The sequence below is a fragment of the Gadus morhua genome, unplaced genomic scaffold (genome assembly GCF_902167405.1).
Source record: "Gadus morhua unplaced genomic scaffold, gadMor3.0, whole genome shotgun sequence".
Classification (NCBI taxonomy): Eukaryota; Metazoa; Chordata; class Actinopteri; order Gadiformes; family Gadidae; genus Gadus; species Gadus morhua.
In genome coordinates this window covers 163,171-173,138 of record NW_021964146.1, presented here as the reverse complement: position 1 = coordinate 173,138, position 9,968 = coordinate 163,171, and the positions used below count along the sequence as shown (strand labels likewise).

The 9,968-nt window shown below is 47.4% G+C and overlaps 1 long non-coding RNA gene across 1 annotated transcript; it reads left to right on the top strand.

Annotated features, from left to right (window-relative positions):
- The first annotated feature begins 7,952 nt into the window (after positions 1 to 7,952).
- On the top strand, positions 7,953 to 9,500 carry LOC115539224 (uncharacterized). Its single transcript, XR_003975763.1, has 2 exons — positions 7,953 to 8,312; positions 9,260 to 9,500. It is a non-coding gene; the product is annotated as an uncharacterized LOC115539224 (long non-coding RNA).
- Positions 9,501 to 9,968: the final 468 nt, after the last annotated feature.

Sequence of the window (9,968 nt, the reverse complement as noted above, 5' to 3'; positions counted from 1 at the left end):
CACTTTCAATGCAGCAGTGGTAAAAAGTCTTAAGCAGCTCGGGAGACAGGTTGTTTTTCCTCAATATTCTCAAGAAGTAGAGCCGCTGTTGTGCTTTCCTTACTGTGGCAGTTGTGTTCATCACCCATTTCAGGTCCTCTGAGAGCATAACCCCCAGGAACTTAAAGCAGGAGGTCCTCTCTACTTCCTCACCATTGATGATGAGGGGTTGAGGGTTCGCCTTTTGCCGCCTGAAGTCGACTATGATTTCTTTTGTCTTTCTGACATTCAGGGTCAGGTTGTTTTTTTGACACCGTTCTGTCAGTCTGTCATCTTCGTCTCTGTAGGCACTTTCATTTTCATGGGTGATTTGTCCTACCACAGTGGTGTCATCTGCAAATTTGATCACAGTATTTGAAGGATGGGTGTTGGTGCAGTCATATATGTATACGGAGTACAGCAGGGGACTCAATACACAGCCTTGTGGAGCTCCAGTGCTGAGGGACAGACTCGAGGATTGGTGAGGACCCAGTCTCACTGTCTGCGGGCGATCTGTTAGGAAATCCGTAATCCACATACACAGGCTGTAGCTGAGGCCCAGATCAAGAAGTTTGGTGATCAGCCGGTTGGGGACGATGGTATTAAAAGCCGAGCTGTAATCTATAAAGATTAGTCTTACATATGTCTCCTTCTTGTCCAGGTGTGTCAGCGTTGAATGGAGGGCTGTGACGATAGCGTCCTCAGTGGACCTGTTTTCCCTGTGAGCATACTGATGCTGGTCCAGGGAGGCGAGGGAGGAAAGCCTTAACGCGCTTCGCCACCAGCCTCTCAAAGCACCTTGGCGATGATGGGAGTGAGCGCCACAGGTCTATAGTCATTTAAGGTGCTGATGTTACTTTGCTTGGGCACAGGTATAATAGTGGCTGTTTTAAAACAGGTTGGTACGACCGCTTTGGCTAAAGACATATTAAAAATGTCCGTAAAGACATCTGCAAGCTGGTATGCGCATTCTTTGAGCACTCTTCCTGGAAATGCCATCTGGTCCCTCTGCCTTCCTTGTGTTCACAGACCTGAGGATGAGTCTTACCTCCTCTGCTGTTACCATGGCTGTGTGGTCTGTGCCAGCAGGTGGGGGAGCAGCTCCATTATCTAGCCCAGGTGTCTCGAAGCGGGCATAGAAGTGGTTGAGCTCCTCTGCTAAGGAGGCATTGATGTTTGTCGGTGGGTTGCGGCTTCCCCTGTAGTTCGTGATCTGTTGTATGCCTTGCCACACTTGTGTTGGGTCTCTGTTGGTGAAGTGGCCCTCCAATCTTCTCCCTGTACATGGCTTTGGCCTGCTTGATGACTTTTTTCAGGTTGTGCCTGGCTATGCTGTACTGTGCTCTGTCACCTGATTTGAAAGCTGCGTTGCGCTCCCTCAGGAAGGGCCTGTACCTCCCCAGTCATCCAGGGGTTTCCTGTTAGGGGGAATCCTGCTGCGGGTGATGGTGGTGATATTTTCAATGCAGGTCCTGATGTAACAGAGGACAGCGTAGGCATACTCATTTACATCCTGATTAAAAAACAAGGTCCAGTTTGTTCTTTCAAAGCAGTTCCTGGAGCTGTAGAGATGCATCTTCAGGCCACTTCCTAAACGTTTTAATGGTAGCTTCTTGTTTTTTAATGATGGGGCGATATGCGGGAATCAGGGATAGTGACAGGTGATCAGACTGGCCCAGGTGTGCGAGGGGTGAGGCCCTGTATCCCTTTTTAATATTTGAATACACACTGTCCAGAATATTTTTTCCACGAGTTGCGCACTTTACGTGTTGATCAACGCAAGGCAGCACCGTCTTGAGGTTGACATGGTTAAAGTCACCAGCCACGATAAAACGCCCTCTGGATAAGTGGTCTGCTGTTTGTTTATAGCTGCTAGTAGATAGCCAAGTGCTGCATTAACGTTGGCATCTGGTGGGATGTATACAGCGGTTACCACGGTAACGGAGAATTCGCGTGGTAAATAAAATGGTCTGCATTTGACTGCTTGCATCTCTAGATCAGGTGAACAATGCTGATCAATGACAGTGGAGTTTGTACACCAGTCCTTATTTACATATGTACATAGTCCTCCTCCACGGCTCTTACCAGGAGCCTCTGTTCTATCGCTGCGATGAAGTGAGCGACCTGCCAGCTCCACTGCTGCATCTGAGATCCCCGAGTGTAGCCAGCTTTCCGTGATAACGATGATGGAGCTGTCTCGTATGGGTTGACCGCGTCGATATATCTAGATGAAGCTCGTCCATCTTATTTCCTAGAGACCTGACATTTGCGACGTAAAGACTGGGCAGTGGTGGTCTGTTTGGAGCCCTTTTTAGCCTAGCCAAGTCGCCAGACCTGCAACCCCGCTTCTGTTTACGTTCCCTCCTCCGTCTTCGGGGTATGCCGCTCGGTGTATCTATCCATGGAGACGCCGATGTTCTTGCTATTCCCGGAGGAATCCCATGCGAGTGTTGAAAGGCACTCGTTATCGGAATTTTGGCATGTTCTACTGAAGTGAAATAAATCCTCTCTGTTGTAGACAATATTTGACGATTGATTTGGTTTCATTTGACTGATTTCACTGCATTGTTTTTGGGAGCACTGAGCCGCTGCGACTATGCGCGCCGCCATACTTTATACTGTATACTATTGTGCTACCATGGTAAAAAGATGAAAATTACTTGATTTCACTTTCAATTCCTTTTACATTCTCCAAGGTGTTAACATTTTTCATAACTCCATGTAGGACGTTTCTATACATAAATGTAAGCACTGTGGCAGTGGTAATGCAATATTTAGAAAACATACTCTTGTACTCTTGATACTCAAGTACTTTTAAAAACAAGTACTTCAGTACTTTTACTTAAGAAGACATCTGACTGTAGTACTTTTACTTGTACTTGAGTAAATTTAGCAAGGGGTATCTGTACTTTTACTCAAGTAAGCCTGCGTGCGTGAAAATAATAATAATAACAATGATAAACTCGAGCAAAATAGGCTATATCCCAGCCTTCCAAAACAAAATCACATTTAGGGTAAATGATAACGTTGGTTAAATTATTTGGGAAAGAACAGCTGATACAGCGGTGATAAGTTACGCAGAGTAAAGACTCTGCGTTGTGTATTTCTCCCTCGTAGTAGTAATTCTTGAAGTGGAAATCAAGCAACTTGTCAGGTTGGATCCGAGGGTTGAATGGAAGGTTTATTGGAGGATGTCATACAGCACAGGTACAGACTTAGGTGGGATAGTCTCAGTGAAGGAGGTGAGGAGCAGTCTCCAGACGTGCTCCTTGGCTGTCCATCCCTCTTCTCACCGAACCAAAGGGTTGGGGCCAATATTATAGGAAAGAAAGCGTGAATAGCAAAATAACAGTCTCCCTTGATAAGGTATATGGCCCTGGCTATGTCCCAGACGACAGGGTTGGTTCGTCCTTGTTGGGACATCACAAATGGCGGAATGTTGGAAATAACACCTCGTACAGTAGGAGAGGAACTGGCCTGTTCCTAGACTAAGAGATGTGGACACAGAGAGACACTAAAATACACCAACATCCTACATTCCTCCCTCTTCATCATGGACGTAGTTTAAAGATCACCCTTTAAATGAGAATTCAGTTTATCTACTGGTAAACAATTAACAATTATATAAATCAACAAAATGAAGCATAAAAGGCAATAGCAAACATAAAAAAGTATACTCATCATCCACAAGTAAACCAGGTGTAGGCTAATTAAAAAATAAAAAACTCATTAGGTTACTCATGATTAAACCAAAACAGATTTAAATTGTAAAATAAAGGAAATGGACTGTCCAGACACCGCCCTCTGGTGGGCAGTGAAGCTCCACCTTCCTCTGACAGCTCTCACTGTCCCCAGCAGAAAAGTGGTTCTGTTGGTCTGAACAACATTAAAGGGCCCAGAGGAAGGCTTAGCCAACACAGCAGAGCTCACCTGAGGCCTCTCTATGCCCTCACACATGATTCAAGGGCTTTGCCCGTTGAGTCTGAACAGGAGAGCAGTGAGTGAGACCAATTGGTAAGTGGGCGTGGCGTTCTGAAGGCCAGTGGTCTCCAGGTGAACCAAGTGGGCTCAATGAGGAGATTTGTGCTTCGAGTTTTACTAAAATGGAACCCCCCCTCTCACCCTGCCCCCCTCCCCCAGCCCCCCCTCTCACCCTCCCCCCCTCCTCCTATGTGTGTTTGCATGCAAACAATGTATGTGCACATGGACGGGGGGAGAGAGAGAGAGAGAGAGAGAGAGAGAGAGAGAGAGAGAGAGAGAGAGAGAGAGAGAGAGAGAAGGCCCCGCCAACCTAACCCTCAGCACCCTTCGTGTGTGTGTGTGTGTGTGTGTGTGTGTGTGTGTGTGTGTGTGTGTGTGTGTGTGTGTGTGTGTGTGTGTGTGTGTTTTTGTGTGTCTACAACCGAAACAGAGACGCTGAGGCCCCCCCTGGGGCCCCCCCCCCCAGACCCTGAACCCCGGGAGGAGGTCCTCCTGGGTGAAGGAGGACCAGAAGGTGTCGAGGTGTGTCAGTGTGTCTGAGGACCCTCCTCCACCTGGGGACACTCTGTAGAAGGACAGAGAGCCAGCCGGCCGGTCCAGATACACTCCTACTCTGGTGGAGCCAGCGGGGGGGAGAGGGAGGGCTTTTCTTCTACCATTGAACCGGGCAGAGTAACAACCATCAGAACAATAAAGACTCCAGGACTTGTTGTTCAGTCCAAGCCTGCTGTCAACACCCCCTCCTCTCCTTGTGATTCCTCTGTATGTCACTCCTATACCAACCCATCCTTCCCACTCTACCTCCCAGTAACAGCGGCCAGTCAGAGCCTCTCTACCCAACACCTGGAGCCGGGAGTCAAATCTCTCTGGGTGATCCGGATACGACTGGTCCTCTCTATCCCACGTCACCTTCCTGTTGTCCTCAGACAGAGAGAGGTATCTGCCGGCCGTGTTGGGGTCCAGTGTGAGGTCACAGGCATCTGAGGGAGAACCAGACATGATGAGCTGCTGAACCTTCTTCATCCTCATCATCATTATCATCACTAGTACTGTTCTCCTGCGCTCTGTGTACATATACATAGATATGAACACATACATACACATATGTACACATTCATAGATACACACACCTCAACAATAACGTTATGAAAACATCAACAACAATATTATGAATACATCAACAACAACGTTATGAAAACATCAACAACAGTGTTATGAATACACTCATTCATCACTAGTACTGTTCTCCTGAACATGACATGTGGGGGGGGGGGGGGTCATGTGATGATAGATACACTATTGCTTCAGACCCCGCCTTCACCGCACCTCAGCCCCCTCCCCAACACCGCCCCCCATAGCCCCCTCCCCCTCCTCAGCCCCCTCCCCCTCCTCAGCCCCCTCCCCCTCACCGCCCCCCGTAGCCCCCCTCCCCCTCACCGCCCCCCGTAGCCCCCCTCCCCCTCCTCAGCCCACTCCCCCTCACCGCCCCCCGTAGCCCCGCTCCCCCTCCTCAGCCCACTCCCCCTCACCGCCCCCCGTAGCCCCCCCCCCCCTCCTCAGCCCACTCCCCCTCACCGCCCCCCGTAGCCCTCCACCCCCTCCTCAGCCCCCTCCCCCTCACCGCCCCCCTCACCGCCCCCCTCTCCCTCCTCAGCCTCCTCCCCATCAGCCCCCCCTTACCCAGGACCGGGACCCTCAGCACCCCCCCAGCACCCCCCCCTCAGTAATGTGAGGGGGGGGAGGGGGGTTCATGTGATGTTATAGTTACTCTATTGTTACATTAGTTTCATTATAGTCCGGGATCCGGAACGGGACCCTCAGCCCCCACTCAGCACCCCCACCGCCCCATCACCACCCCCCTCAGCCCCGTCACCCCCCCTCTCACCCACCCCCCCCCCTCCCCCGAGCCCAGACGTTAGCTTCATTATGATTATCATGATTATGTCTGATAATAATCACTACACTATTAACTATCCAATACATAATAGATCAATGTAATACCTGCTGGGTTTTATACAAGCAGGTTTATTGTGATGGTGGACAGTATTAATAAACGTAAGATACATGATGTCAGCCATCATCTTCATTCCCAGTAGGATGTGATCTCACTTCCTGCTGTGTGGATGGACTTTCCATCTCAATAGTGAGTGTGTGATGTGATGAATCAAACAGACACTTACACTTCTTTAGAGCTGGTTTCAGCCTCCACACTCCACCGTGCTCCACACTGGGGGGGAAACAAAGTGAGAGCAGCATGTTGAAACATTCACCTTCATCATCTGCCGTCTCATCACGTTCTACACAACTGCTTTTTCAAACCACTTCATCTAGCAGCAGCATGAATCCTTGAAGGAGACTTTGTCCCTGAGTGGTGAGCTGTCCTCTCCATACCTGAGAGTGTCCAGTCTCCAGCGTGGATCCTCCAGTCCAGCAGAGAGCAGCGCAGCTCCAGAGTCTCCTGGGTGATTGTAGCTTAGGTCCAGCTCTCTCAGATGGGAGGGGTTTGAGCTCAGAGCTGAGGCCAGAGAAGCAGAGCCTTCCTGTGTGACCAGGCAGCCAGACAAGCTGCACATACACACACACACACACACACACACACACACACACACACACACACACACACACACACACACACACACACACACACACACACACACACACACACATGTGTAAAATCTTTTGTTTTTCCAGTCTGCCAACCACTTAGTGAACGTCCTACTCCAAACACAAGTGGCGTTGCCTTGATGACGTAGAAGGTCCTTCTATGAAGCACTTCCTGGTCCATTGAAGGGACCATATTTTTGGATGAGGAATTAGCAATTAAGATAATGAGTACTGGATATCAGGGGTGTGAACGGTTACAAAAAATTGTAAACGTTTACACGACCCCTACTTTTTCGTGTACACGGTTGACCGTTTCGTAATTAATAAAAAAAAAAAATTAAAGTGGACCCTTAGTCGCGGTATATGGGGATTATTTTTTATCAACACGGCGGATGTGCGAGCAGAATGCACAACGTAAAAAGAACATTTGTTTGACGGTTGCCATGGTTATCTGTGTGTGGTTAATTTGCAGTTGCGGCGTTAAATAGGATGTTGTCAGCTAACTGTTACATTCAACTGTAATCAGAAAACGCGGTTATATGCTATAGACCCTATAGCAGGGGTACTCAAGTAGAAATGATGAGGGGCCACAAAAATTATTTTCAGTGACTCAAGGGGCCGGTCGGTATACGTGTGACTGAGGCCGATATATGCTCTGTTTTAGACGTAACGCGTAAGCACGTAAGATACATAACCCCCCCTTGCGCGGTAAAATATCCCCCCTTACGTGCTTAAGTGCGTCGGCCAAAATTCCTGACTATGCGACTGAAACACTACGGCCCTACGCAGCTCGCAAAGACTGTGATTGGCCAGCTAACCACATCCTTTCAGGAGTCGCACATTTCCGGTTTTACAGCATAATAGCGCCATTTTTAAAAGGCCGTGACAGAAGCGAATGAAGAATTTTGAAGAAGGAGAAGAAGAAAACACAAGAACGAATTATGATAATTATAAATATAAACAAGCCAGCGATTTCCACTTCCACGCCCACAGATTCGTTCGTTGCTCCCCCTACTGTTCTGGCGGAGAATCCCCTTGCAACACGCGCAATCCTTAAAGGGATAGTTCACCGGTGGGAATATGAAGGTTTTATGAATTAAATAATTCAATGTATTATAAATGTGAAAAATAAATTGAAATTGGTTCATCCTAGCCTGAAAAAAGGCAGAAAGAGTGTTTTCATGGTCTCTCTGGCTCAAAGTGAGAAAACCTCCAACTACCACAGTGCATTGCGCTTGCTGCCCCGCCCACCTGTTTCCGTTTAAAAGGGGGAAGGACCCATGCGAGCAAACAAACTTTATTCACAAAGTTATTCACGAACCGTCGTTGACTAGTTTTGACTTGTTTTTCCAAAAGCAATCATGCCCAGTGGTTGTTTGGTACCCGGTTGCACCGAAAAGTCGAGGTTGGGACAGAGTGTAAGTTTTCACGGTTTGCCAGTGAAAGACGCTCAGCGTTGCAAACTATGGCTGCGGGCGATAAACAACCCCAGAGTTGGAGAAGACACCGGGAAGGAAATTATAAAAGGAAAAACGATATGCAGTCTCCATTTCAAACTGGAGGATTTTGATGGAAGACTTTTCGGCAAGATAAGGTCCGCACTCAAACCAACTGCTGTTCCGTGCGTCTTCGCTGTGGGCCCGTGCCCAGATGACGAACAGGCCGGGGCTTCTAATGCACCTCCCGCAGCGAAACGCAGTCGCCTACAGGTAAGACTGTCGTAATATTCTACTATATTTCTGTGCTGCTACTAGTGAGCACTTCAGTTTACTGCTAGAGCTCACTAGCAGTGAAAAGGGTCCTATGTTCCCCGTGCCGTTTGCGACTCCCGGAGCTCTTAGTATATAATATAATTTGTATAATAATATCACGGCCAAAGGCTCTGCGCATCCGGTTGGCCGTAGCGCGGGGAGCTCTCGTAGGGATTGGGCTTCTCGGGGTTTGTTTACCGGCGTATGAAAAGACTGCGTCAGGTTCTCCGACGTCTCCCTCTTCCACAAAGGTAAACACATGCAATGGTAGTTTTCTCGGCCGGTATTTGGCAGTAATGGTAGAAAAACTAACATATCGGGGAACATAGGACCCTTTTTGGGAAAAGCGGTCCTTTGTTCCCCAGTCTCATACAAAGAGGGGAACATAGGACCCGGGGAACATAGGACCCGGGATCATAGATACGCTCCCTCGGCTGCTACCCGGGTCTCTGTGTGCTTAGCTTAGCTTAGCATACTGTCGTTTTCGCTATGGACGCCGGGGATGAGTTTTGACCGAGCATTGCCCGTTGCCTTGCGCTAGGTATGTAGTATGTACTGTTGTGCCCACTGCACAACAAATTGCCGGCATGAGTTACCACTGAAATCAATGGGTCAGTGGGTGAGATCGGTCGTCAAGATGGTGGCGCAAAGCTACAGTGACGTCACGTGACCCAAACGAATAGCAGCTATCGGGGCAAATTGCTAAAATAGTTCAAAAACAAAGTAAAGCAGGAAAAAAGCCTTTTCAGTGAGTGATATAATCTTACATTATACTAGGAAGCAAATGCATATTGAGCAGTTTTATTCTTGGCTGAATAATTCGGGTATTTCATTTGAAAAAAGTACAGCATCTCAAATGTTGCCTTTATAGTCTTATCTATAATTATTTGTAATTTATTTTGCAGGACAACCACGCTTCAACCAAGTGTTTTGCAGGAGATCCAAGCAGTGGGTCGTGAAGCAGATTTTTATTCCACACACCACCCAGTTCATTGACACACTTGTCACAAGTGTCATAACCAGAAGACGAAACCCAACGATTCTATATAAGGTTTCAACATCCTCACTTGCCCTGCCCCAGCCTGCGCTGCCACCTAACATTGCACCAGTGCCAAAACCACCAAAGGAGGCGGCAGTGGCTGAATTAATAAGGCGCTTCTGAGAGGGACATCTGACCTATTTTATCTATTTAAACGTATCTTTTATAAAACATTTGTTTTCAATCTTATCTTTGTAAATATTGTATAATTTTCCTTTGTGAATAAAATCTTATTGTTTTTACTACCTTACCTTGGACTCCTGTATAAACCCATGTTCACCATAACAAACTTCACTGCAATAATTATTTAAATTTCTGTCATTACATTTTTTGTTGCAAAGTAGGTTCAACATACAGCCATCATGTATGAATGTAGCAAGAATAGATTTATAATTATTTTAGGTATCATTTGTATATTACTGTCCATCAAACATTTGCTAATTACAGTATTTCAGCATATCAAGTAGGCTATATGTAAACCTTTTCTCCCCAGTTGAAATAAGTGTTCATCTTATACAGCAGGCCTACTTTAGTGTAACATCATTTGGTATAGTAAACGAATCACAACAACCAAC